The 26,496-nt window shown below is 43.1% G+C and overlaps 2 long non-coding RNA genes across 2 annotated transcripts in view; one reads left to right on the top strand and one right to left on the bottom strand.

Moving 5' to 3' along the window:
* Nucleotides 1-26,496, bottom strand: part of LOC144280712 (uncharacterized) — a 45,613-nt gene that overhangs the window by 14,566 nt on the left and 4,551 nt on the right. Inside the window, exon 2 of the long non-coding RNA XR_013349107.1 lies at nt 2,305-9,666. This is a non-coding gene — a long non-coding RNA (uncharacterized LOC144280712). The remainder of the gene's footprint in view (nt 1-2,304; nt 9,667-26,496) is intronic.
* On the top strand, nt 11,633-25,233 carry LOC144280713 (uncharacterized). Its single transcript, XR_013349108.1, has 3 exons — nt 11,633-11,762; nt 20,090-20,248; nt 22,012-25,233. It is a non-coding gene; the product is annotated as an uncharacterized LOC144280713 (long non-coding RNA).

Here is a 26,496-nt window from a genome sequence, read left to right as displayed (position 1 = left end):
TGACTAAGCCACCTCTTCACTTTACTGAATAGGAGCCAGGCACTGAGGGGAGCAGGGCAGGAGGATACATCCCACAATCCAGGATAACACTGGCTGCTATCTTTGAACGTGGGCATAACTCAAAGCATCCGGCGGCGGGGCGTGGGGGGGTACTGCATATGTTATTTCTAATCCTCATGTCTATTCAGTAGGTATTTATTACCCCCCCCCTTTTATAGATGGGGAAAGTATGGCTCAGAGAACTTAAGGAACCAATCCAGTGTCATATAGCTAGTTATTAGCAGAGTTGGGATTCCAATCCAGATCTTAGGACTCTTAGGACTCTATGACTCTACGACTCATTCTCATCCCATCGTGCTATGTTGCCTCTCAAGAATGATATCTGTCTTGGAAGAGGATGGCAAGAAGATAGCTAGGAATGGATCTTGCCTATTTCAGGGGGTCCTTGCGAAATCCCAAGTTTAGACAAGTGATAGCTTTGCCTGTGAGTCAGCCATGAAAATCATTCTGACTTATGGTCCTTGGCAGATAGAGTAGGTGGGGACAAGGGCACAGAATGAGCACAACCGCTTCTTTTTCTTGGTAGCACGTGGGCTTCTTGTTAATCTGCATCCACTTTCACATCTCCGTGTCTTTGCCCCCACTGCTCTTCTGCTTTGGCTCTCTACCCTACTCCATGTGGGGAAAGTCCATCTCCTCTGCAGAAGAGGGCTTGCTTTTCTCATGACTCCCCTAACACCAGGTGGAGTTAGGTACTCCCTCATCTGTGTTCCCATTGTTCTTGTCCAGGCCCCATGCAGCAGACATTATTCAAGGCATTATTCATTGTTTGTGCAGACCTAGGGCTGCCATGGTGGGAGGGGAATTCTCTTTTACAAGACAGAAGCAGATGCCAGGAATGATCAGAGCCCCATCCGTTGGAGAACAAGGAGATGTGAAGGGATCTCCCTCCAAGGGCGGGGGGTCACGGCCAGGGGGAGAAGTTGGGCCAGGAGCCAGGCACCTAGAGAGGGCAGTGGGGGCGAGCCCAAGTCAGGTCCAAAAGTGTGTGAGGCGCGGTGCCCGCACACAGATGGCCAGTCCTCAGTCAGTGGTTGATGCAAGGGGGAGAAGATGAAGTGATGAGCAGCCTTCATAAGCCAAACCAGAGGCTGTGTTGGTCATGGGCAGTTACCACAGTCCGGGCTGAATTTGTCATGCTCCTGGAACTTCCCTCGGTGTTTCCCAACTGGCGTCCCTGCCAGTGTGACCAAAGACCTGGACCGCCTGGATGGTAAACCACCCCGAGCCTCCCGGCCAGCCGCACTCTGAGCACAGCTCTCCCCTACAGGCTCCTGTCTCCAGGCCTCCACGGTGGTGCTACCAGAGGACTCAACCCCCCTGTGTGGGGGCCGGCCCCTACCCCTGGCTATGAACCCAATTGTGCCCCACACCCCCTTGTTTTTCTGACTGGGTGTTGGGAATTTCCTTGGTTAAGCCTCCAGGTCTTCCTTCCTTCTGGCTTTAATGAGCTCATTTATTTTTCTTTTTCACTTAGCAGGTTTTAGGGCTGGTTAATGAGTGGTGGGGTTCTCTTTAAGAGCCAAGTTAGGCCAAGCTCAGGGCACTTTTCTTGCCATTTCCAGTTCCCAAGTCCCCAGTGTCTCTTGCAGTCTCTCCCAGGCTCTGGCAGCCATCCTCCTCAATTCCCCTCTGTGGAAGTTTCTGGAATACAATGACACATCGGCCTCGGGGCTTTATTTTGTTTTGTTTCTTCACATGTCTTCCCTGGGACAGTTGTTTCAAGATGATCTTGTGCTTTCTAAAGAGAAGAAGCTGTCAAAAGCCCAGGAAAAGGGACCCATTTTTAAATGCAGAATTTCCCCTTTAGGTTTTATCTGAAGCTTTTGGTAGCTTTTGGGGTGGGGGTGGGGGGTTGGCTGTGAATTCCAGGGAGACTTGCCAGAGGCTATTTAAACCTCCTTTGTGTAAAGTGTTGTAAAGAGCTGCCAGGAGGGAGCACTAATAGAAGGGAACTTGGAAGCCTTGCTGTGGTGGTTGGCACTTGGGAAACTTTCAGCCCAGAGAGAAGGAGAAAGAATGCAGGGTCCATGTGGCAAGAACAGGGATCCATAGGGACTCAATGGCTTACTCAGTTCCCAGAAGCTCCTTGAGGTAATGACTTCACAGCTGCTTTGGTGAATCATGTACCACAGAAAGTTTAGCCCAAGGAATCCTCTTGCCTGTTTGTTCATTCATTTATCCATCCATCCATCCATCCATCCATCCATCCATCCATCCATCCAATAAGCAAAGATTGAGTACTTGCTGTGAAGCAGGCACTGGCCTAGGCCCTGGGGTGGCAGGAGGAATGATTGGACACAGTCCTAATAAATGTCCACAGGTCATCTCCATACAGTTCAGGAAGTGAGGATCCTATGCAAGAGAGTCAGATAGAGAGTGGGAAGGCACCAGAGGATAAGTCACAGAAACCTCAGCATGCCATGCTTCAGTAGTTTGCAGGACTGTTGTTAACTCCTCATTTCCTGCTGAACTCCTGAAGCTTAGGTTCCACACTCCCCTCCTGAGCTCCACTCCCCACTGTGAAGTCACAGCCCTCAGCCAGCCTCTGTGAAGGGTCTGAGCTGGGGGTGGTAATGGGTGGCCTGAGGTGCTTCCATCCCAGGTGAGAGCAAGGCTCTTGGGGCCAAGTGTCCTTGAGGCCCAAGATAAGTTTTTGAAGCTTTTTGTCATCTGACCCTAGCAAAGATCAGAGAAAGGGGAGGCAGCCTGCCTTTAGCTGTGTCAGCTGTGGGTATTAGTTTGCTAGGGCTGCTGTAACAAAGTCCCACAGAATAGGGGGCCTGAGGAACGCAGTTTATTGTCTCACAGTTCTGGAAGCTAGAAATCCAAGATCAAGGTGTCACCAGCGTTGATTTCTTCTGAGGGCTGTAAGGGAGAATCTGGCCCAAGCCTCTCTCCTAGCTTTCGGTGGTTTGCTGGCAATCTCTGGCGTTCCCTGGCTTTTAGCAGGCCCACCCCAACTTCTGCTTTCATCTTCACAAGGTTTTCTCCCTGTGCATGTGCCTCTGAGTCTGAAATTTCCCCTCTTATGAGGCTTCCAGTCATATTGGATGAGGGCCCACTCTAATGACTTAACTAATTATATCTGCAATCACCCTATTTCCAAATAAGGACCGACATTCTGAGGTCTTGGGGGTTAGATTTTAAAGGCAGGAGTTTTCAGGGGACATAGTTCAATCCCTAACACCATGTTTCTGACTTTATTGCCCTCCTGCTACCATCAGCAATGCCTATGAGGAGGGCGCCAGAGTACCGTACCTCAGAAAAGCTCAGGGGTGGTGGGTGCCCCAGGGAGAGATCAGAGGGTGGCCTGGAAGCAGGGAGACATCTGCAGGCAGGAGGGCGTTAGTGCTGAAAAGGAGTATGGCCCAGGGAAGCCTCCTGAGTGGCTGAGGAGTGGCAGCTAGCGGTGCAGGGATTTGATCCTCTATGCCTTTGGGCCGAGAGCTGGTAGGAACCTGAATGGAAGGAAAGCCCCAAGCAGGCAGCCCTTTGCCTGGGACAGAGTTGCCAGAGGAGGGCAGGGGCAGGCTGCCCCTAGGATCTGAGTGAAGTGATCCCTGGAACTTGTGGGGAAAAAAAAAAGCAACCAAGGTCCAGAGTTCTGAGGTACTTTCAGATAGTCTGGCGGGAGAGAACTGGTGGCGTGTGGGGCTGCTCTCAAGGGTGCCTGTGATGACCGAGGCTTCATGAGTGACTTGGTGCTCCTTCGTGCCACCATCCAGAATCTGCTGAGACTCTCTTAACCACATCCTCTTTGAAACACAGAGGAATTTAATTAAAAAGCATAATTATACTGTATCATTGTAATAGTTCACTTGTGGACTTTGACAGATAATTCTGAAAAGGAAAACTGAGAACATTTACCTCACCAAATATTAAAATTTAAGATAAAGTAATTGTCATTGAAATAATATATTTTGGCACATGAATAAATGGAATAATGGAATAGGCCCATGGAATAATGAAAGAGGCTAGATTTCAGGAATGGACATAGTATGTTGACATTTCAATTCAGTGGGAAAATTAGGATTGATTCAAGAAATGGTGTTGACCTAATCAGCTCTCCATCTGGGAGGAAAAAGCAAAGTAGACACCACCTCCTATGTATTGCTCTCATAGGCAGCAGTAAATCTCAGATGGGTTTGGTTTAAAGATGTAACTGTAAATAAACAAACGCAAAACATATTTGAGGAAAATTTAGTGGAAAATTCACTTTCCAAATTTCCAAATTTGTGTAACTTTGGAGGAGAAGGAATATTTTTAATAATTGTGGAAATCCACAGAACTGAAGGGGGGAGAAAGGACACATGCTTGCTTTTTTTTTCAGATTTTAAGAAAAAAAAACACGATAAGGAAAGTCAAATGACAAAGGATAGATTCAGCTAAACATGGGTAGCATGTACGAAAAGATGTTATCCTTAATTTACTCAAAGCTCATGTAAACTGGTAATAAAATGACAAAAGGCAGGAGGAGCATAGGGAAAAACAAGAACAGGCAATTCACAGAAAGAAAATAAAGATTTAAGTGGAGTCGAAAAGGATTGGTCGGAGAAAGTCAAATCTGATGATTTATTTGTCAGATTGGCAAAAATTTAAAACACCAATGACATCTTGTGCTTGAGAGAATGTAGGAAGATGAGCACTTTTACACTTTGCTGATATGAATATGAAATGCTGAAACCTCCAGGAAAAAGAACCTGGCAATGCTTATTAAAGTTCAAAATGCCACCATTGACTCAGCAACCCTGTTTTGGGCAGTTATTCCAGTAGATTTAAAATACCAGTACCCAAGAATAGATGGACATGGATGTTGACAGAAGCACTCTTTGCTGTGGCAAAATATAGGGCAATGTATAGCCATCCACCACCAACAAAATAATGGAATAAACATGGTGCCTCCATGCCGTGGGAGGTCATGTAGTTACCACAAAGAGTTAGATTTACCAACATATTCATCTGGAGAGATGTTAATCTATTAAGTGCAAAAGCAAGTTGTAGAAAGTGTGTATACTATGACCCCTTTTCATAAAAAATTTGAATAAAAGCAAATAAGACTTAACACACACGCCCGTTCTGTGTGTGCAGGTACTTACTCCAGTGGGAGAAGGGCGCCCTCACAGCGTGTGCTACCTCCAGGCAAGGGCATGGGATGGCATGAATTTTAACTTCTTGTTTCTGTATCTTTGGCCTTTATGCTTATTAAAAGAATCATGTTTTTGCTTTTTTAATTAAAAGCAATTGGGTAAAGGCAATTTTAAAGGGGGGAAAAAAGGGACAAAGTGTTTAGAACACTTCAGTGACTCACTGGGCCCTCAGGATACAGTCCATTTTCTTTAATGGACTTACAAGGCCCCTGGGATCTGGTGTCCACAGGCAGTACCAGCCTCTATTTCCTTTTGTTCTGCCTTTTTCCCTTCTGTTTTCCAGCTGTGCAGGCCTAGGAGCATTCCTGACTGCACTCTGCTCATGCTGCACACCTTGAACCTCCTTCCGTAGGCTGGGCAAAGTACCCACCTACCCATTCTTATAGCTCCTGTACCGATGTCTCTGGTATTGTGGCATTGTGGGCTTCCCCCTTAGTCCCCTGTTAACTTAGTGGATGGTAATTACCAAGAGGCAGGAGTAGCAAGTGTCACGGTATCCCTAGTGCCTTGTCTAGCTCACTGTAGGTACTAAACACAGTACATGTTTGTTGAACGAATACAAGAAAGAAGGATGAAATGAATAAATGGATACCTGGCGTCAGAAATAAAAGCAAAAAACATAGCCTGTGCCCTCAAAATTGCATGGTGCAGAGAAAGGCATATAAACAGCCCGGTTATAATGTAAGAAGATAATTATCATTACAGGTCTGAGGGAACATAAGCTGCCCAAAATCGCCTGGGGAGGTGGGGGAAGTTTGGAACGTTTCACAAGTGAGAAAACATTTAATCAGAGATTTGAAGTATGAACAGAAATTTACCAGGAAATAAGAGGATGGAGTGATGTTTCTGGCACACGGACCAGCCCCTGCAAGGGCATGGAGGCATCAAAGAGCATGACATAGTCTGAAAACCTCAAGTGATTTAATATTGCACCAGCATAAAGTTCAAGGTTGGGGAAAGGAGTATGTGAGAAGATAAATGGAGGCAGTTATTCCGGAACCAAATCATTCACAAAGGTCGCTGAAAGCCAAGCCTGTGAGTTTAGAGTTTAGAGGGGGCAGTACTATGGAAGGTTCGAGCAGGGGTATGACATGAGAGGGCTTAGATCATACCAGCAGAACTCGAAGGGGAGGTGAGGGTGGGGGCGTCAGATGATGTCAGATGAAGGGAGACTGGCCAAGTGTGCACAACAGGAAGGAAGTCTCTACAGTCCTCCCTGGCGAAGGCACCAGGCTAGGCCAGGGCAGGGACTGGAGCAGTAAAAAGAGGTCAAGTTGACATGACTGGGCACTTGATGGGCTGGCATGAGGACGGGGAGGGAGTCCAAGTGGACTCTCAGATTTCCAATTCTGCAGCTGGTTTTCTTTATTACAACACGGATGACCAGAAGAGAAGCAAGTCTGAGAAAAGCAGAAAGAGGAGAACTGCTCTGTTTGGGCCATGTTGAGATTATGCCTTTCCTAGGGCTGCTAAGTGCTGCAAACTTCATGCCTTCAAACCACAGAAATGGAATTTTCTCACAGTCCTGGAGGGTAGAAGTTCCAAATCAAGGTGTGGGCAGGGCCAGCTCCCTCTGAGACTCTGGGTGGCATCCTCCCTTCCCTCTCCCCAGATTCTGGTGGTGGCCGGCAGTCCTCGGTGTCCTTGACGTCCTTGGCTTCAGCTGCAGGGCTCTGGTCAGTGTCTGTCCTCACGTGGTGTTCTCCCTGCATGTGTCTTCCTTTTTTTTTTTTAAATTTTTTTAAATTTTTATTTATTTATGATAGTCACACACACAGAGAGAGAGAGAGAGAGAGAGAGAGAGGCAGAGACACAGGCAGAGGGAGAAGCAGGCTCCATGCACCGGGAGCCCGACGTGGGATTCGATCCTGGGTCTCCAGGATCGCGCCCTGGGCCAAAGGCAGGCGCCAAACTGCTGCGCCACCCAGGGATCCCTGCATGTGTCTTCCAATGGCACTTTCCTCTTCTCCTGAGGACACTAGTCATATCGGATTAGGGCCCACTGCCATGACCTCCTCTGAACCTGATTATATCTGCAAAGACCCTATTTCCCTATAAGGTCACATTCACAGGCACTGGGGTTAGGACATCAATACAGCCTTTGGTGGTGGTGGTGGTATGGGGCGGGGTGGGGGGGGCACAATTCAACCCATAACACTGAGTTTGAAGGTCCATGGGACCTTGGGTGGAGGTATCCAGGAGCCCTCTGGTTAGATGGGAGTGAAGGCTCAGGGGAGATCTCGGGCTGTATCTTTATTTAGAATCTGCCATCAAAGAGACAAGCATGAGGTGATCACAGCAAGCAGGCAAGGGGCCTGAGAAGAGACTCCCAGGGGAAGTCATGGTCAAGGGGCTGTAAAGGGCAGAGGATCCCTCGTAGGATGGTGGTGGCTGAGAAAAAGGGCTAAAGTGTGATGCGTGTTAGAGGGACTCTGGGCATGGCTGACACTGAGCTGGCCTGTGTCCTTCCTTTGCCGGGGGCTGACCATCACCCACTGAAGTACCAGCGTGTATTTTTTGTTGCCTGGTCCTTTCACGTCTGAATCTCTCTCCCACGTTTGACACAGCTTTTTTTCCCCTTATTCAGGAAGCACTGGAGCCCTGCAGCCATCTCTTGTAGGAGTCAGCAGGGACTTTAAGAGATGTTGTTGGGGCAGCCGCCTCCCTAAACTCAGCACTACAGTACAGCATTGATAAAGCAAACAAGGCTGGCTTGTTTGTGTTTTGCGTTTCTTCAGAAATGAGCTGGCAGTTTTGTAATAACACAGAGGAATTACACTTTACTACATCACCAAAATATTCCCATATGGCCATAAAAGTGTTGTCCAGAGCATATACAGTCTTTCCCCTCCCATCACACATACCCACTCAGCCATAAGAGAGCTGCAAAGCCAGCTCTTGGGTATCAGAGAAAGCTACAGAGTCTCGAATGTGAGACAGAAAGTCAGGGCAGATCAGAATGACTCAGCCAAGGGCTTCTGGAAGGTGTGCCTTTCAAATATGGTAAATAACAGATTGTGCAGGGTCCCTGGCTGGTTTCTTCCTTGTTGCAACCAATGCATCTGATAGGCTTATGGTGGACACTCAACAAATATCTCCAAGCTTGGGTGAGCTAGGATGTGAGATGTGTGTCCACACTGGGATCAGTAAATGACTGACCAGCAATGCCCAGCCGATGTGGCACTCTCCATCCACCGATACAGTGTGAGCAGGAGTGAGACGCTCGCACCTCACCTTTTCTTTTCCCCTGTGGGATCCCGACAATCAGTGGCCAGGCCTACTGCAGATTGGCAGTGCTGGGCTAACCCTGCTCATTCCAGCAAGACCCATCTTCTCTGGCTCTGGAAAATGCATAACAAACAACAGCCAGAGTGATTATTTGCATTATGACTTAATAAAAAACAATGGCTGATATTTATCAAGTGCCTGCTATGGATCAGGCTCTGTGCTAAATGATTAATATGCATTATTACAAGTAACTTGCAAAAACTCTGCAAGATAGGTGCTATCTATATCGTCATTTTAAGACGAATATAAATCTTAAAATGATGAAGTCACTTTACTCAAGTTCTTGCTCTAGAATGTGGTCTTGGGGGTGTTTGCACCCAGACCATGTCTGGGACTAGAGCCCACCCACCCGCTGAAGCCCTTTGCTGCGCTTGTGAGATTTGCCAATCTCCTGGTGAGATTTCTTGTGAAGTTCCTGTATGTTTAATTTAGGAATTATTGCCTAAGAGATGGGGTGAGAATGGTGTGGACAGTCAGGAAGCCCTCAGGGCTGCTGCTGTCAGGTTCTAGGAATTAGGACACAATTTTGGTTTTAGGAAAACAAACAGTGGTGAGCTTAGCAGGAAATGCAGAAGGGCCTGAGTGCCCAGGCTCATTGCTGCCCGTGAGCTCTGCATGTTTGTCAGGTTCTGTTCAGCTGTCACCGCATGCCAGTTTACAAAGGGCATGGACTCGCAGTCTGGGCTTATCAGTCAGCAAATTATGCATCGGATTCAGTGACTCATAGCCTTTGGAGATTAGTAAGGCCCTCAAAGATAATCCAGTTTGAGTCTTTGATTTCACAGGTGAGAAGTGTGAGGCCCAAAGGGCAGAGCAGGGCCTATGACAGATTAAAGATGGCTGCATATTCTTTGACACTTCACCCACAGGAGGAGAACTGTATCCCTCCCCTCGAATCTGGGCAGGCTCTGTGACTGCTTAGCTTATAGAAGGCTGCCCAAGTGATACTGTACCGGTTTCTGGACTCAGGCATTAGGAGACCAGAAGGTTCTACTTCCTGCTTTGTGAACATGGACTCTTGGAGCCCAGACGCCATACCATGAGGAAACTCAAGGAGCATCTTACACAGACAACGTGGAGAGGTATTGGGTCAACAGCCCTTGCTGATGTTCAGTATTTTGTGGCCAACGTGGAAGTGGGTCCTTCAGCTCCAGTCAAGTACTCCTTCCTAGAAGCACATGGAACAAAAATAGCCATCTCTGCAGAGCCCTGCCGAAAACACAGATTTTGAGCAAATGAAACACTTGTTGCTATTTTAAGCCACTACGTTTGGGGCACAAAGTCTGCTGGACTTAAATGTTTTCAGCAAAAGTTACCAAATCTAATGATTGTGAAAATCCCTGGATCTGGAGGTTGGGTATATAGATTCTTGGGGCACATTTCAGCATATATTGAATTAGAATCTTTAGGGGTGAGACCCAGACATTTCCTTTGTGTTTGTTTGTTTATTTCCCAGATGATTCTGAAGATCAGCCAGCTTTGAGAGTCACTGATCCTGAGTTGTTTGCAATTGGGAAAAATGTCCCAGTATTACCTGTGTGCACAGATTATCCTAAACTAGATATTAGTGGAATGTTTCTATTTAGATTAAAATCCCTGGGTGTGATGGGTTATTTCTATTCTGCAGTTAAGCCAACCTGGGGATCCCGTGTTCTTAAAATACTTACACTTCATTTAACTTGGTGTTGGCCTGGATGTCTCTGATGTCCCTGGAATGGGCAAATGTGTGCAAATAAAAGGAATTCATTAATCATTAATGTTGTTTGTTAAATATTTATGGCTTTCTCCTCTTGTAATATAGTAAGATTGCATTTCCTGGATCCCCATGATTGAATGGGACCATATAAATAACTCTGGTTAATGAGCAGAAGTGATATGTGTCACTTCTGGGCCAGAGCATTTTATTACAAGTGCAAAACCCTCCAGAATTCTCTCTCACAAACTACATTGTGAGTGACAATGTTCTGGGTTGTTTTAACAGCACAGTTCCCTGAGTGAGAATGACGTATAGGGCCTCCTAGCTGACCTACAGCGGACATATGGTATTAGCAAGAAAGGAATTTTTATTGTTTGAAGCCACCGAAATTTAGGGAAGACTGTATTATAACATACTCTAGCTAACCAACTGATAAAGCCAGAGATGGTAGGCTTATCATTCTGAAGCCTCTTCTCTCTGTCTACTGGGAAGGATCATGCCCCATAGCTAATTTAAATTATTTTTCGGGATCCCTGGGTGGCGCAGCGGTTTGGCGCCTGCCTTTGGCCCAGGGTGCGATCCTGGAGACCCGGGATCGAATCCCACGTCGGGCTCCCGGTGCATGGAGCCTGCTTCTTCCTCTGCCTGTGTCTCTGCCTCTCTCTCTCTCTCTCTGTGTGTGACTATCATAAATAAATAAAAAATAAATAAATAAAATAATTTACTTATGTTTAAAAAAAATAAAATAAAATATTTTTCTTCTTTAAAGACTTCTTAATCACAAAGTTCTATTGCCAGTCTTGCATGAATGAACACTTTTTCCCCCAGTAAACTTGTCAGGGACGTGTCAGTAGTCTCAGAACAGCCAGTAAGTGTTGAGAACATGATGTTATCAGTTGAAAAGTAATGGCTTTTGTTTGCCCTATCACATGGGATCTGATAATGATGAATCCTGGGGCATAAACTAATTTTTTAAAAAGTGAACTTAAATGTCTAAAATATATTGTGTAATACTATCTTTTCAAAGGACTTTCTTAAAAAAATAAAAAATAAGAAAAAATAAAGGGCAGGGCGCCTGGGTTGCTCAGTGGGCCAGGCCACCAACTCTTGATTTTAGCTCAGGTCATGGTCTCAGGATGGTGAGATAGAACCCCATGTAGGGCTCCAGGCTGGGCATGGAGCCTGTTGGGGTTCTCTCTCCTTCTCCCTCTGCCCCTCCCCCTGCCTCCCTCTCTAAAATAAGTAAGTAAGTAAGTAAGTAAATAAATAATATAAAAGGCTTTCTAACAAGGCATGTTTCTTGACTTTTCTGAAAAGCCACTGGTGTGAGATCCTCTTTTGTCAGTGAAATGAACGTGGGTTTCCTACACTCAACAAAGTTGTGCTTTATATTAAGATTTTATTTTCAGAGATCATTTTTCTCTCATTTTGTAGCAGAGAAGCTGAGAACCCTGGTATTCAAAGAGAGGAAGTGCTGCGTTGTCTCAGGAGCCAGCATGAGATGCTGCACCTATGCTTCGACCTGTCACTGGTCGCATTCCTTTCCTTAAGAGAAGAATGGGAACTGAGTAGGTATTTCTTTCTTTTTTGCAAAGAGTCCCCAATGCTTCTGGGTATTCAAGGTGGTGGGTTTATTTCACTATTTAACAAATAATTAAATATTTCCTTATTTGATCTATGTTTGAATTTGGTTTCTGAATTTAATATCTTTAATACTTTATTCAAGTAATATGCATATATATTTTTTTAATAGATAATTTGATTATTGCGAATAATGCTGAAATCCCTCCTTTGCTAACTCCCATTTCCCATTCTCTTTTCCAGGGTGGATTGCTGTGATCAAAATTATATATGTATTCCTTTGATTTTTTTATACATATGTTTGCATACATGAATGTACCTGTAAAATTATGTAGTATTTTTGCATTTTATTTTTTTTTACATACATGGAATCTAGTGTACCTACTGTCTGAAAATTTCTTTTTTCACTTAACAACATATCTTAGCTTTCTATGTCAGTATAGAGAAATCTTATTTTTTTTTAAGATTTTATTTATTTATTCATGAGAGACACAAAGAGAGAGAGATACAGAGGCACAGGCAGAGGGAGAAGCAGGCTCCATGCAGGGAGCCCGATGTGGGACTCGATCCTGACACCCCAGGATCACGCGCTGAACCGAAGGCAGATGCTATTGCTGAGCCACCCAGGCGTCCCTCATTATTTTCTATAACATGGATGTGCAATAGTATATGTAATAATTTATCTATTTAAAGACATTAAGGTCATTTCCAAGATTTTGTATTCCAAATAGAATGGCCACAAACATCTTTACATGTGATTTGTGCACATATGTGAATGTTTCTGTAGATTTCATACAGAAAAATGGAATGGTTTTGTCAAAACTCTGGAACTTTTTTTTTTGCCTATTTATTTATTTGGTTTCAGAATTCAGTGATTCATCAGTTACATATAACACTCAGTGCTCATTACATTAAGTGCCCTCCTTAATGCCCATCCCTCAGTTACCCCATCCTCCAACACTCCCCTCAGTTTGTTTCTTAGTTAAGAGTCTCTCATAGTTTACCTCCCTTTCAATTTTCATTTTATTTTATTTTTCCTTCCCTTCTCCTATGTTCATCTGTTTTATTTCTTAAATTCTACATATGAATGAAATCATATTTGTATTTGTCTTTCTCTGACTGACTTATTTTGTTTAACATAATACCCTTTAGCTTCATCCATATCATTGCAAATGGCAAGATTTCATTCTTTTTGATGGCTGAGTGATATTCCAAGGTCTCTATATACCACATCTTCTTTTTTTTTTTTTTTTTTTATTGGTGTTCAATTTACTAACATACAGAATAACACCCAGTGCCCGTCACCCATTCACTCCCACCCCCCGCCCTCCTCCCCTTCCACCACCCCCAGTTCGTTTCCCAGAGTTAGCAGTCTTTACATTCTGTCTCCCTTTCTGATATTTCCCACACATTTCTTCTCCCTTCCCTTATTTTCCCTTTCACTATTATTTATATTCCCCAAATGAATGAGAACATATAATGTTTGTCCTTCTCCGACTGACTTACTTCACTCAGCATAATACCCTCCAGTTCCATCCACGTTGAAGCAAATGGTGGGTATTTGTCATTTCTAATAGCTGAGTAATATTCCATTGTATACATAAACCACATCTTCTTTATCCATTCATCTTTCGTTGGACACCGAGGCTCCTTCCACAGTTTGGCTATCGTGGCCATTGCTGCTAGAAACATCGGGGTGCAGGTGTCCCGGCGTTTCATTGCATTTGTATCTTTGGGGTAAATCCCCAACAGTGCAATTGCTGGGTCGTAGGGCAGGTATATTTTTAACTGTTTGAGGAACCTCCACACAGTTTTCCAGAGTGGCTGCACCAGTTCACATTCCCACCAACAGTGTAGGAGGGTTCCCTTTTCTCCGCATCCTCTCCAACATTTGTTGTTTCCTGCCTTGTTAATTTTCCCCATTCTCACTGGTGTGAGGTGGTATCTCATTGTAGTTTTGATTTGTATTTCCCTGATGGCAAGTGATGCAGAGCATTTTCTCATATGCATGTTGGCCATGTCTATGTCTTCCTCTGTGAGATTTCTGTTCATGTCTTTTGCCCATTTCATGATTGGATTGTTTGTTTCTTTGGTGTTGAGTTTAATAAGTTCTTTATAGATCTTGGAAACTAGCCCTTTATCTGATATGTCATTTGCAAATATCTTCTCCCATTCTGTAGGTTGTCTTTGAGTTTTGTTGACTGTATCCTTTGCTGTGCAAAAGCTTCTTATCTTGATGAAGTCCCAATAGTTCATTTTTGCTTTTGTTTCTTTTGCCTTTGTGGATGTATCTTGCAAGAAGTTACTATGGCCGAGTTCAAAAAGGGTGTTGCCTGTGTTCTTCTCTAGGATTTTGATGGAATCTTGTCTCACATTTAGATCTTTCATCCATTTTGAGTTTATCTTTGTGTATGGTGAAAGAGAGTGGTCTAGTTTCATTCTTCTGCATGTGGATGTCCAATTTTCCCAGCACCATTTATTGAAGAGACTGTCTTTCTTCCAATGGATAGTCTTTCCTCCTTTATCGAATATTAGTTGCCCATAAAGTTCAGGGTCCACTTCTGGATTCTCTATTCTGTTCCACTGATCTATGTGTCTGTTTTTGTGCCAGTACCACACTGTCTTGATGACCACAGCTTTGTAGTACAACCTGAAATCTGGCATTGTGATGCCCCCAGATATGGTTTTCTTTTTTAAAATTCCCCTGGCTATTCGGGGTCTTTTCTGATTCCACACAAATCTTAAAATAATTTGTTCTAACTCTCTGAAGAAAGTCCATGGTATTTTGATAGGGATTGCATTAAACGTGTATATTGCCCTGGGTAACATTGACATTTTCACAATATTAATTCTGCCAATCCATGAGCATGGAATATTTTTCCATCTCTTTGTGTCTTCCTCAATTTCTTTCAGAAGTGTTCTACAGTTTTGAGGGTATAGATCCTTTACATCTTTGGTGAGGTTTATTCCTAGGTATCTTATGCTTTTGGGTGCAATTGTAAATGGGATTGACTCCTTAATTTCTCTTTCTTCAGTCTCATTGTTAGTGTATAGAAATGCCACTGACTTCTGGGCATTGATTTTGTATCCTGCCACGCTACCGAATTGCTGTATGAGTTCTAGCAATCTTGGGGTGGAGACTTTTGGGTTTTCTATGTAGAGTATCATGTCATCGGCGAAGAGAGAGAGTTTGACTTCTTCTTTGCCAATTTGAATGCCTTTAATGTCTTTTTGTTGTCTGATTGCTGAGGCTAGGACTTCCAGTACTATGTTGAATAGCAGTGGTGAGAGTGGACATCCCTGTCTTGTTCCTGATCTTAGGGGAAAGGCTCCCAGTGCTTCCCCATTGAGTATGATATTTGCTGTGGGCTTTTCATAGATGGCTTTTAAGATGTCGAGGAATGTTCCCTCTATCCCTACACTCTGAAGAGTTTTAATCAGGAATGGATGCTGTATTTTGTCAAATGCTTTCTCTGCATCCAATGAGAGGATCATATGGTTCTTGGTTTTTCTCTTGCTGATATGATGAATCACATTGATTGTTTTACGGGTGTTGAACCAGCCTTGTGTCCCAGGGATAAATCCTACTTGGTCATGGTGAATAATTTTCTTAATGTACTGTTGGATCCTATTGGCCAGTATCTTGTTGAGAATTTTTGCATCCATGTTCATCAGGGATATTGGTCTGTAATTCTCCTTTTTGGCGGGGTCTTTGTCTGGCTTTGGAATTAAGGTGATGCTGGCTTCATAGAACGAATTTGGAAGTACTCCATCTCTTTCTATCTTTCCAAACAGCTTTAGGAGAATAGGTATGATTTCTTCTTTAAACGTTTGATAAAATTCTCCTGGGAAGCCATCTGGCCCTGGACTCTTGTGTCTTGGGAGGTTTTTGATGACTGCTTCAATTTCCTCCCTGGTTATTGGCCTGTTCAGGTTTTCTATTTCTTCCTGTTCCAGTTTTGGTAGTTTGTGGCTTTCCAGGAATGCATCCATTTCTTCTAGATTGCCTAATTTATTGGCGTATAGCTGTTCATAATATGTTTTTAAAATCGTTTGTATTTCCTTGGTGTTGGTAGTGATCTCTCCTTTCTCATTCATGATTTTATTAATTTGAGTCTTCTCTCTCTTCTTTTTAATAAGGCTGGCTAATGGTTTATCTATCTTATTAATTCTTTCAAAGAACCAACTCCTGGTTCTGTTGATCTGTTCCACAGTTCTTCTGGTCTCGATTTCGTTGAGTTCTGCTCGAATCTTTATTAACTCCCTTCTTCTCTTGGGTGTAGGATCTATTTGCTGTTTTTTCTCTAGCTCCTTTATGTGTAAGGTTAGCTTTTGTATTTGAGTTCTTTCCAGTTTTTGAATGGATGCTTGTATTGCGATGTATTTCCCCCTTAGGACTGCTTTTGCTGCATCCCAAAGATTTTGAACGGTTGTATCTTCATTCTCATTAGTTTCCATGAATCTTTTTAATTCTTCCTTAATTTCCTGGTTGACCCTTTTATCTTTTAGCAGGATGGTCCTTAACCTCCATGTGTTTGAGGTCCTTCCAAACTTCTTGTTGTGATTTAGTTCTAATTTCAGGGCATTATGGTCCGAGAATATGCAGGGGACAATCCCAGTCTTTTGGTATCGGTTCAGACCCGATTTGTGACCCAATATGTGGTCTATTCTGGAGAAAGTTCCATGTGCGCTTGAGAAGAATGTGTATTCAGTTGAGTTTGGATGTAAAGTTCTGTAGATATCTGTGAAATCCATCTGGTCCAGTGTATCATTTAAAGCTCTCGTTTCTTTGGAGATGTTTTGCTTAGAAGACCTATCGAGTATAGAAAGAGCTAGATTGAAGTCACCAAGTATAAGTGTATTATTATCTAAGTATTTCTTCACTTTGGTTAATAATTGATTTATATATTTGGCAGCTCCCACATTCGGAGCATATATATTGAGGATTGTTAAGTCCTCTTGTTGAATAGATCCTTTAAGTATGATATAGTGTCCCTCTTCATCTCTCACTACAGTCTTTGGGGTAAATTTTAGTTTATCTGATATAAGGATGGCTACCCCTGCTTTCTTTTGAGGACCATTTGAATGGTAAATGGTTCTCCAACCTTTTATTTTCAGGCTGTAGGTGTCCTTCTGTCTAAAATGAGTCTCTTGTAGACAGCAAATAGATGGGTCCTGCTTTTTTATCCAGTCTGAAACCCTGCGCCTTTTGATGGGGTCATTAAGCCCGTTCACATTCAGAGTTACTATTGAGAGATATGAGTTTAGTGTCATCATGATATCTATTCAGTCTTTGTTTTTGTGTACTGTTCCACTGAACTTCTTCTTAAAGGGGAATTTTAAGAGGCCCCCTTAAAATTTCTTGCAGAGCTGGTTTGGAGGTCACATATTCTTTTAGTTGCTGCCTGTCTTGGAAGCTCTTTATCTCTCCTTCCATTTTGAATGAGAGCCTTGCTGGATAAAGTATTCTTGGTTGCATGTTCTTCTCATTTAGGACCCTGAATATATCCTGCCAGCCCTTTCTGGCCTGCCAGGTCTCTGTGGAGAGGTCTGCTGTTACCCTAATACTCCTCCCCATAAAAGTCAGGGATTTCTTGTCTCTTGCTGCTTTAAGGATCTTCTCCTTATCTTTGGAATTTGCAAGCTTCACAATTAAATGTCGAGGTGTTGAACGGTTTTTATTGATTTTAGGGGGGGATCTCTCTATTTCCTGGATCTGAATGCCTGTTTCCCTTCCCAGATTAGGAAAGTTTTCAGCTAGAATTTGTTCAAATACATATTCTGGCCCTCTGTCCCTTTCGGCGCCCTCGGGAACCCCAATTAAACGTAGGTTTTTCTTCCTCAGGCTGTCGTTTATTTCCCTTAATCTATCTTCATGGTCTTTTAATTGTTTGTCTCTTTTTTCCTCAGTTTCCCTCTTTGCTATCAACTTGTCTTCTAGGTCACTCACTCGTTCTTCCACCTCGTTAACCCTCGTCGTTAGGACTTCTAGTTTGGATTGCATCTCATTCAATTGATTTTTAATTTCTGCCTGATTAGCTCTAAATTCTGCAGTCATGAAGTCTCTTGAGTCCTTTATACTTTTTTCTAGAGCCACCAGTAGCTGTATAATAGTGCTTCTGAATTGGCTTTCTGACATTGAATTGTAATCCAGATTTTGTAACTCTGTGGGAGAGAGGACTGTTTCTGATTCTTTCTTTTGAGGTGAGGTTTTCCTTCTAGTCATTTTGCTCAGTGCAGAGTGGCCAAAAGCAAGTTGTATTGGGAAAAAGAGAAAAAGAGAGGAGAGAAAGAAGGAAAGAAAAGAGAAAGAGAAAAAAAAAGGGAAGAAAAAGAAAAAAAAAAACGAAAAAAAAAAAAAAAAGAAGAAAAAGAGAAAGAAAAAGAAAGGAGAAAAAAAGGGGGTGGGGGAAGGAAACAAATCAAAAAGCAAAACAAAACAAAAACAAAAACAAACAAACAAAAAAAGAACCACCGGGGAGTATCTTCTGATTCTGTGTTCTTTAAGTCCCTTGGCTTCTCCTGGAAGTTGTCCGTCTAGCTGGTGTTCTGGGGGAGGGGCCTGCTGTGCTGATTTTCAGGTGTTAGCAGTTGGGGGAGCTGCTGTGCCCCTGCCTGGTGCAGGGCTCAGTGGGGGTTGTTTGCCCCGTGAGGCCGCAGGAGGAACAGCCCCAGTGGCGGGGCAGCTCTGGAAACCTGGATTCAGCTCCGGCAGGAACTCCGTCTGCAGGGCCTGGAGGCTCCGGGGCGGGGCCGCTGATCTGCTCAACTGGGGCAGGAGCGTCCTCGCTGTCCTGGGCCCTCCCGGCCTCTGCCTGTCCCGGGGGAGGCGGGATCCTGGGCTGTGTCCCGGCGCCCTGTGCTCCGGGGCCTGCGCTGTTGGATTCGCGCTCCCGGGCCGCGCAGCCCCCTCCGCGGAGCCGCCGCCCGAGCCCCTCCGAGCTGCTCCTGGAACCGCGCAGCCCCCTCCGCACGGAGCCTCTTCCTCTGCCCGAGCCCCTCCGAGCTGCTCCCGGGGCCGCGCAGCCCCCTCCGCGGAGCCGCCGCCCGAGCCCCTCCGAGCTGCTCCGGGTCCCGCCGGGTCCCGCCGTGCGCGCTGCAGCCCTTAGGGAGCTCGGCGCACTCTCCTGGGTGCGCAGTTGCTGTTACTGACCCGGGGAGCCCGAGGGCCTCCTCGCCCTCCTGGGTCCTGCTCCACCTCCCTGCGAGCCCCTTTCCGCCCGGGAAGGTCGGTGCAGCTCCTGCGTCTCCGGGACGGGGCTCTCCTGTCCTGGGGACTCTCGCCCCGGCCTCAGCCCGGCTCCTCGCGGGGCCCCTCCCCCTCGGAGGCCTTTGTTCCTTTATTTCTTTTTCCCCGTCTTCCTACCTTGATAGAAGCGCGAACTCTTCTCACTGTTGCATTCCAGCTGGTCTCTCTTTAAATCTCAGGCCGAATTCATAGATTTTCAGGATAATTTGAAGGTTTTCTAGGTAGTTTGGTGGAGACAGGTGATTTGGAGACCCTACTCTTCCGCCGTCTTGCTCCTCCCTATATACCACATCTTCTTTATCCATTCATCTGTTGATGGACATTTAGGCTCGTTCCATATTTTGGCTACTATGGACATTACTGCTATAAACATTGGGGTGCAGGTGCCGCTTTGGATCACTATGTTTGCATTCTTGGATAAATACCTAGAAGTGCAATTGCTGGGTCATGGGGTAGCTGTATTTTTCACTTTTTGAGGAACCTCCATACTTCTTCTAGAGTGGCTGTACCAGCTGACATTCCCACCAACAGTGTAAGAGGGCTGCCCTTCCTCCGCATACTTGCCAACATTTTGGAACTTTTTTTTTTTTTACATTTACAATGCTGTGCTGTATTTTTTGAAAAAACCAAACCAAACAAACAAACAAACAAAAAAACAAAACCTCACACATAAGAGGACCCATGCAGTTAAAAGCTGTATAGTCAGTGGTTGCTACCTGTCCTTTTGTCAATGCCTCTTCCATTATTACCGGCAACGGTTACTTGAAGTTTGTCTTCTTGCTGCCTTTCACAGATAGGGCTCATAGGTTTATTTCCTCCATGCCCTGGCACATTTGCACTTTTATATTGTGGTCTTTCACCTTTCCTGTACTTCCTGTCCTTCTTAGGCCACTGCAGGCAAGAAACTTAGTTCCTGCAAGTCAAAATGAACCCAGGAAGCATGTGGTACACACTGTGATCAGCTACCACTGGCCTTCATAATTCCCAGAGCTCTTAGTTTGCATCTTCTGCCCAATCTCAGCTTCTTTTGACTTTTCTCACACATATTTTGAATCTATGGATTAGGGAGAAGAAAAAGAAGACTCTTCTTTTAAGGACATTTTCTGGAAGTTAGAAGCAGCCCCCAATACTTTCGTCACACTGTATTGGCTGGAATCCACAAACCATGGGAAACAAACCATCTTGGAACTTTCATTTTAATAGATATCTTCAATTTCCTTCCAAGTGAGTATATCATTACATGAGAGCAGCCATTTCTCACTATTTTTGTCATCCTTTTATTTTAAGAAACTTTTATCTCAAAGGTGAAAATACTTTATTTGCATTTCTCCAGTTAACAGTGAAATTAAACTGTTTTTATATTTTATTTCTAGAAATTCCTTAGAATCTTTTCTCGTTATCCTATTGGACTGCTTATCTTTTTCTTATTGATTTATTGGCATTTCTTACATTTTTCTGCATACTCTTCCTTTATCTGTCACATTCATTGCAATGATTTTTTGAGTATTTCTTTCAACTTCGTTTGTGGTTGTTTTTTCTGGCTGCCTCATTGCCTCTGTTATCCATTAGTCAAGTTCTTGTATTCCTTGGGTCTGGTGGCTCTTTGTGAAGGTGTAGCTTTCCTCCAATGTTTGATGTTTTGTGATGGTGAGCAATTCTTTGTACATGTTCTTGTCTGTTAACTGCGATGCATGCATTACCTGCTCACTAGCCTGCATAGCACATGGTGAGAGGTAGGAGAGAGAGGCATTGCACGCTGCTGGGCTCATACTCCAACATGCCTATGGAGCACCTAGTGAGGAGCAAATTGCTGTCAGGTGTGTTACCCTGATAGCCTCTTAGGCACGAGAGAGCTCCGCATACTTGCTGGGGGTTGTGAGCTGCCCAAGGCAAAAGTCTGTTTCTCTGTTGACACACACATGCTCGTTCCTAAGCACAGATAGCTCTGTTGTTTGCTGTCTGATCCAAGTGGATCAATCCAAGTGGGAGGCTTGGATGGGAAGAAGGGAAGATGGAAGGAGGAAGGATTCCACACACTTGGTGTCTCTTACTGTGAAAGCCTAAATAAGAACTCTGTTAGTGATTGCAGGACCCTCCTTTCCTACCCTCCTGGTAGGCTGTGCCCTATTTTTGCTTTGCGTTTTGTAGGTGCCCTCTCCTGTGTGCATTGGGGTTGTGGTTTTCTTCTTCAATCCAACCCTATCTGTATTCCAAGTTTTAGTGACTTTTTTCCTGATTTCTGGTTCACAGATGGCACATCTTGTTTTTTTAGAGTGGACAAGCCTTTCTAAGAATTTGGAGCAGAGGTTGCCATGCAAAATCTGTCAGCTATCTTGAATCAGAAGATCAGAAGTCATCCGATGTGATTTATATTGCACTATTCCATCAGATACTTCTGAAATATTAAATGCCTCTCTTGAGCTGCAGAGTACGGGGAGGTTAGAGGGTTTGTCTCATTAATGTAAATATTCTCATCTAGCCACAGTCATGCTAGACTATTTACATAAAACAGTGTAGATAGACGGAAGGAACCCAGACAGTGCAAAAAAAAAAAAAATCTATCTTTGGATTTATCTCTGACAGTATTGTGTATGGAATTTCCCCAAAGGCCCTATCCTGACTTAGGAGCTGCATGTGTCCATTGTTTTTGAATATCATTTACATATTCGTATCCTAGTCAGTTTTTAAGTTGCAACAGTCTTCAGCCCTCACTAGTAAGTCCTCTGGGAACAAAACTGTCCTCCAAAAAACCTGGCTAAGCGAAGTGGAAACAAACAGACCGTAAATCTCACAGAACAGCCTTGGCTTTGTGGCTTGTGGCTGGGGGCAATATTTGTGTAAATTGCTCATGCCCATGACAAATATGTGCCCTTGCAACTTCTCCTTGATGAGGCCATGCCTCTGGTGAATAGGGAAAATCCTGCTCATGAGTGGTGGGCCTCAGCAAACAGCCCTTCATTTCTCCTTCCCCTCTGCCTCCCTTTCAGGTGCCCGGACTCTGTGTTAGCTCCTTCTACCTACAAGCTTGGGACACGATGAACAAGGACCAACTCTGCATCTCAGTGAGCTTCAGGCAATGTGTTATTTGGGCCTGAAGTGATCCTGGGTCTTGCCCCTACCGACCAATATACACAATCCCTTGAAAAAATTTGGTTCACGAGTCACAGGCCAGCCTCCACAATGAGAAGTAGAACTGGCATCGACATTTAGGTTAACAGAGAAGATAGGTGAGATAATTTGAATCGTTTCCATTAACCTATTTGGAAATTTTCTCCTGTGAATGTTGGTATCTATTTTCTTACACGACGAGAAAGAAAAAGGGAACGAGGCTGAATTTTCTTCAGATGGTATTTTGAGAGATATTTGAATAACTTGAAGCAGAGAATAAAAGTTTATTTTATTGAATGTAGTCAGAAGAGGTTAACTGACTTTGTTCTCAGATCACCAATTTGAGGAAATTGAACATATCCTGAGAGACCCTATTTATCAGGCTCTTGATGGCTGGGAGAATTTTACATCCTCGTTGAAATGACAAGATGTGAATACACTAACCTTGAAACTGCAAGGAGAGAGAGTCATGAGGACCTCTCATTTATTGAAGGAAGTAAAGATATTTTGAAATCAAATTGGACATATCTTCCTTTATCAGACTGCCCTGGATTCAGAGAGAATACAGATTGGTGGAAATTGCAGATATTTGATGGAAATGAATTCATAGTATTAAAAGAAAGTCTTAGATTTTTAAAATGCATGTGAATCATTATGTTTCTGTAGCTACTCTTGGAATGGACACTTCAAGATATTCAGAACTGCTGAACATTAGCTTCCAGCAATCTGACTGTTTGGGTTAAAAGTGTATCCACCAGGAAGAAGTCATAATCCTGAGGTTTTGGAGACAGTGATAAACCTAGTAGACTAAACTACGAATATATTCCTTATGTTTGATAACAACTAGCCTGTTGATACCAGTTCCATAATTAACAGGGGTGAAATTGAACTCACATTAGTAACAGGCCTCTAACTGTTTTATGGAAACAAAATTTATTAAAGTGTGTTTTAAGGGGACACCTGGGTGGCTCAGTTGGTTGAGTGGCCAACTGTTGAGTTTCAGCTCAGGTGGTGATCTAAGGGTCCTGGGCTCTGCTCTTTGTCACTATCATGGGGGGGTGGGGAGGGCGGTCGTGCTCAGCAGGGAGCCTGCTTGTCCCTCTCCCTCTGTCCCTACCCCTGCTCATGTTCTCTCCCTCTTTCAAATAAATAAATCTTTAAAAACTGAAACTAAAAAAAAAAAAAAAATGATGCGTTATGGTATTAGAGCTAAAAAGCCCATATTTCTGGCTAACAAATGCATTATCAGTAACACTTACATGCAGTTCACATACATCTGTGGCCCAGCACCGGGAAAATAAAGTACCCAGCTGGATGCGGGTGCCTTTGGAGAGATTCTGACTCATGGCTGGTTTCCACAACAGTTGGAGGACGACTAAATGCCCAAGGATGATTGTGCAGGATGGGTGCAGGTGCTGGTATTATTTGGCCAGACTTTCCCCCCATATAAATGGGATGATGCTCTCTTTCATCTTTGTGCCTGAGGTTCTGTTTTCATCAGCATTCTGTAAGGAGCCCCCATGGAGGGAATGACCAGCTCATCCAAGCAAAGGCTGCACAGGATCCAATGCAATCCCTGTGTACTTTGTGCTCTGTGTTTTGCCTGTGGCCATTTCAGCTCCCTGACTCGGATTTTCCTTGGTCTTTTTGGGATGGCTGCATGACGCATTGTTGGTAATGAAACTTAAATCTTTACTCTGGATAAACGCCATCCTAAAATATACGCTTTTCAGCTTGGATTATTGCCACACTTATTTTACAAACATTTGTCTGCACTAAAATGTGATTTTAGTTTTTTGTCCAAGATCTGTGACAGATTCTAATCCCCCTCACCCCTGGCCTTGTTTTCCATCTTTATAAATGGGACACTCCTCTCCAGTTGAGATATCTTTGGCATACTTTTCTATCTTGCTGGCCCTCTTGCCTTTAAGCCATTTGTGACTGTTTAGAAGCAATACAGACTTTTTTTTTTTCAGCTCTAATGGATTAAGCCATAGGTCATGTTCTAAAAAAAAAAATCCTTATGAGTGGTTTTATGCTGTACAGTCCTCAGACATTAATTTGCAGCCCTTCAACATTATATAGTCATGCAAAGCCTGGGGGAGAGAGGGGAGAGGTTGGCCTCTAAACCGTTTAAATGAAACTAGCTCGAATCTTTTTATGGATTTTTTTTTATTATGAAAGTCATATAATACCTATTAGAGAAAAAGAAAAAGAACCCAGTATCGAGAGAAAATGTGTATTCATTTTTAGTGTCTTTTTTTTTTTCTATTCACTTAGATTGCACGGCAATTGGGGCTACAACTCAGATTTGTATCCAGCTTTTCCATCTCATATTACATCATAAATATTTCCTTATGGTAATACTAACTTCACAAACATGTGTAATGGCTTCAAGACACGTAATCATAGAGATGTACCATAATTCAATAGCTCCTATATCATTGTTTCCAAATTTTCATGAGTGTACATAATGATGTAATGAACATCTTTGTGCATATGGCTTTCAAAAATTATTTTCCTAGGCTGGTAGTTTGCTGCCTAGAACTAAACTCCAAACTCTAGGAAAGTCTCTCCAACATGAAATTCAAATATTTAAAAAAGAAATCTGAATAAACCCCTTAGACTCATGGTACATTTAACAAAAGAACTGACATAGGTGCCATACATTGACTCAAATATAGACTTTTTCCAGATGTCCCTAGTTTTTTTACCAAGGTCTTTTTTTCTGTTCTAGGATGCAATCCAGGATACCATAAAACTTTTAGGATTTAACTTTTAAAACATGGTAATAGTAGTTTACTCGGAAAAAGAGCTGAGTTGTGTGTTTTCTGGGTCGTTGCATAGCTAATAATGTCTTTTTGACTCTGACTCATAAATGGCAGCCTTGTGGGTAGGATTCTTGAGTCATAATCCCCCCTCGCATTTTCCTCCTTTATTATTATTTTTTTACAGATTTTATTTATTCATTTATTTGGAGAGAGAGAGAGAGAGAGAGAGAAAGGAGCAGAGGGAGAGGGAGAAGCAGACTCAGTGCTTAGTGCAGAGCCCGATGCAGGGCTCGATCTCACCACCCTAAGATCATGACCGGAGCTGAAACCAAGGGCAGGATGCTTAACTGTTTTCCTCTTTGAAATATTCGGATTTATCACATTTCTTTTACATTTCTTTTTCTTCAGTCTGATCACTTTGAGTTTTTTTCCTATGATCTCTCTCCTCATATGATCTTGCTCCTTGTGTGATACTTGGCAAAGCTTCACAACTCTGATTGCTTGCAGCTTGTCAGAATCTCATTGGTGGTTTGCTGTCTAGCACTGGATCAAAACTCAAGAAGTTTCATCAACAAAAAATACAGTAGAATTGCCACTACTTCCATCTTCAACACTTGGCTTTTTGACACGCGCATGATCACGATACCTCCTTTGGCAGCTAGATCACTTTGTTGCCTCATACTGAATGTCTATTCAAATAAAATGTTAATATCAAATAAAAAGTTGGTAATAACATGAGGAAATGTTGATGATATCATATGATATGAATATTTCCTGTTCAAATAAAATAAAATGCATGGGTTATTGATCTATCTTAACCCATGCATTCTCAATGGGAGGGATTAGTGGAAAAATCTCTACATTACAATGGTTTATGGCTCTCCAAAGCTCAGCCTTACCCAACAAAATCTTATTCTTTAATATTTAATTTCTTTTAGGAGATGTTAATTAAAGTGTTTTCCTTAGGAGAGGTGATAATGAAATTTATACAATTGTTATCTCCAACAAAATACAGATTGTCCCAATCAGATTGGCCTCCCAAATATAGGGAGGCCTAAATGTATAAATATCTTTACTATAAATTGACCCAAACCATCAATTATCAATAAACTATTAAACGAGGCAGCACCTTGGTCATAAAATTAGTGGCTTGGCACAGACCGAAGACTCTTCTTCATAGATAACATGATATCATTTTGAATACAGACATATAATATAATGAAAGACTCTGCTAAAATGAAGACATACTAGGGCTAATGGCATTTCCTTGGTTTATCAATCAATGACATAAGTTAAATAGTAAATGAAATCCATCTGTAACAACTATTAATATATCTTTCCCAGTCCTTAATGATCTTTGCATTCTCTCTCAATGCTTATAAATCGTCACCACCACCACCATGATCATCATCACCACTAATTTTTATTGAGCAACAAGCACTTGTAGTTTCAATGCTTAATGTCTTACATTCATTACCACTTATAATCTTCACAAAAAATCCTGTGGAATAAATATTAATAACCTCATGTTACAGAAGAGAAAACTGAGGCTCAGGGAAGATAAACAGATTTTCAACTTTATATTTCTCTTAA

The sequence above is a fragment of the Canis aureus genome, chromosome 12 (genome assembly GCF_053574225.1).
Source record: "Canis aureus isolate CA01 chromosome 12, VMU_Caureus_v.1.0, whole genome shotgun sequence".
Classification (NCBI taxonomy): Eukaryota; Metazoa; Chordata; class Mammalia; order Carnivora; family Canidae; genus Canis; species Canis aureus.
The sequence above is the reverse complement of the archived record's forward strand: the minus strand, read 5'-3'. Positions and strand labels throughout refer to the sequence as shown.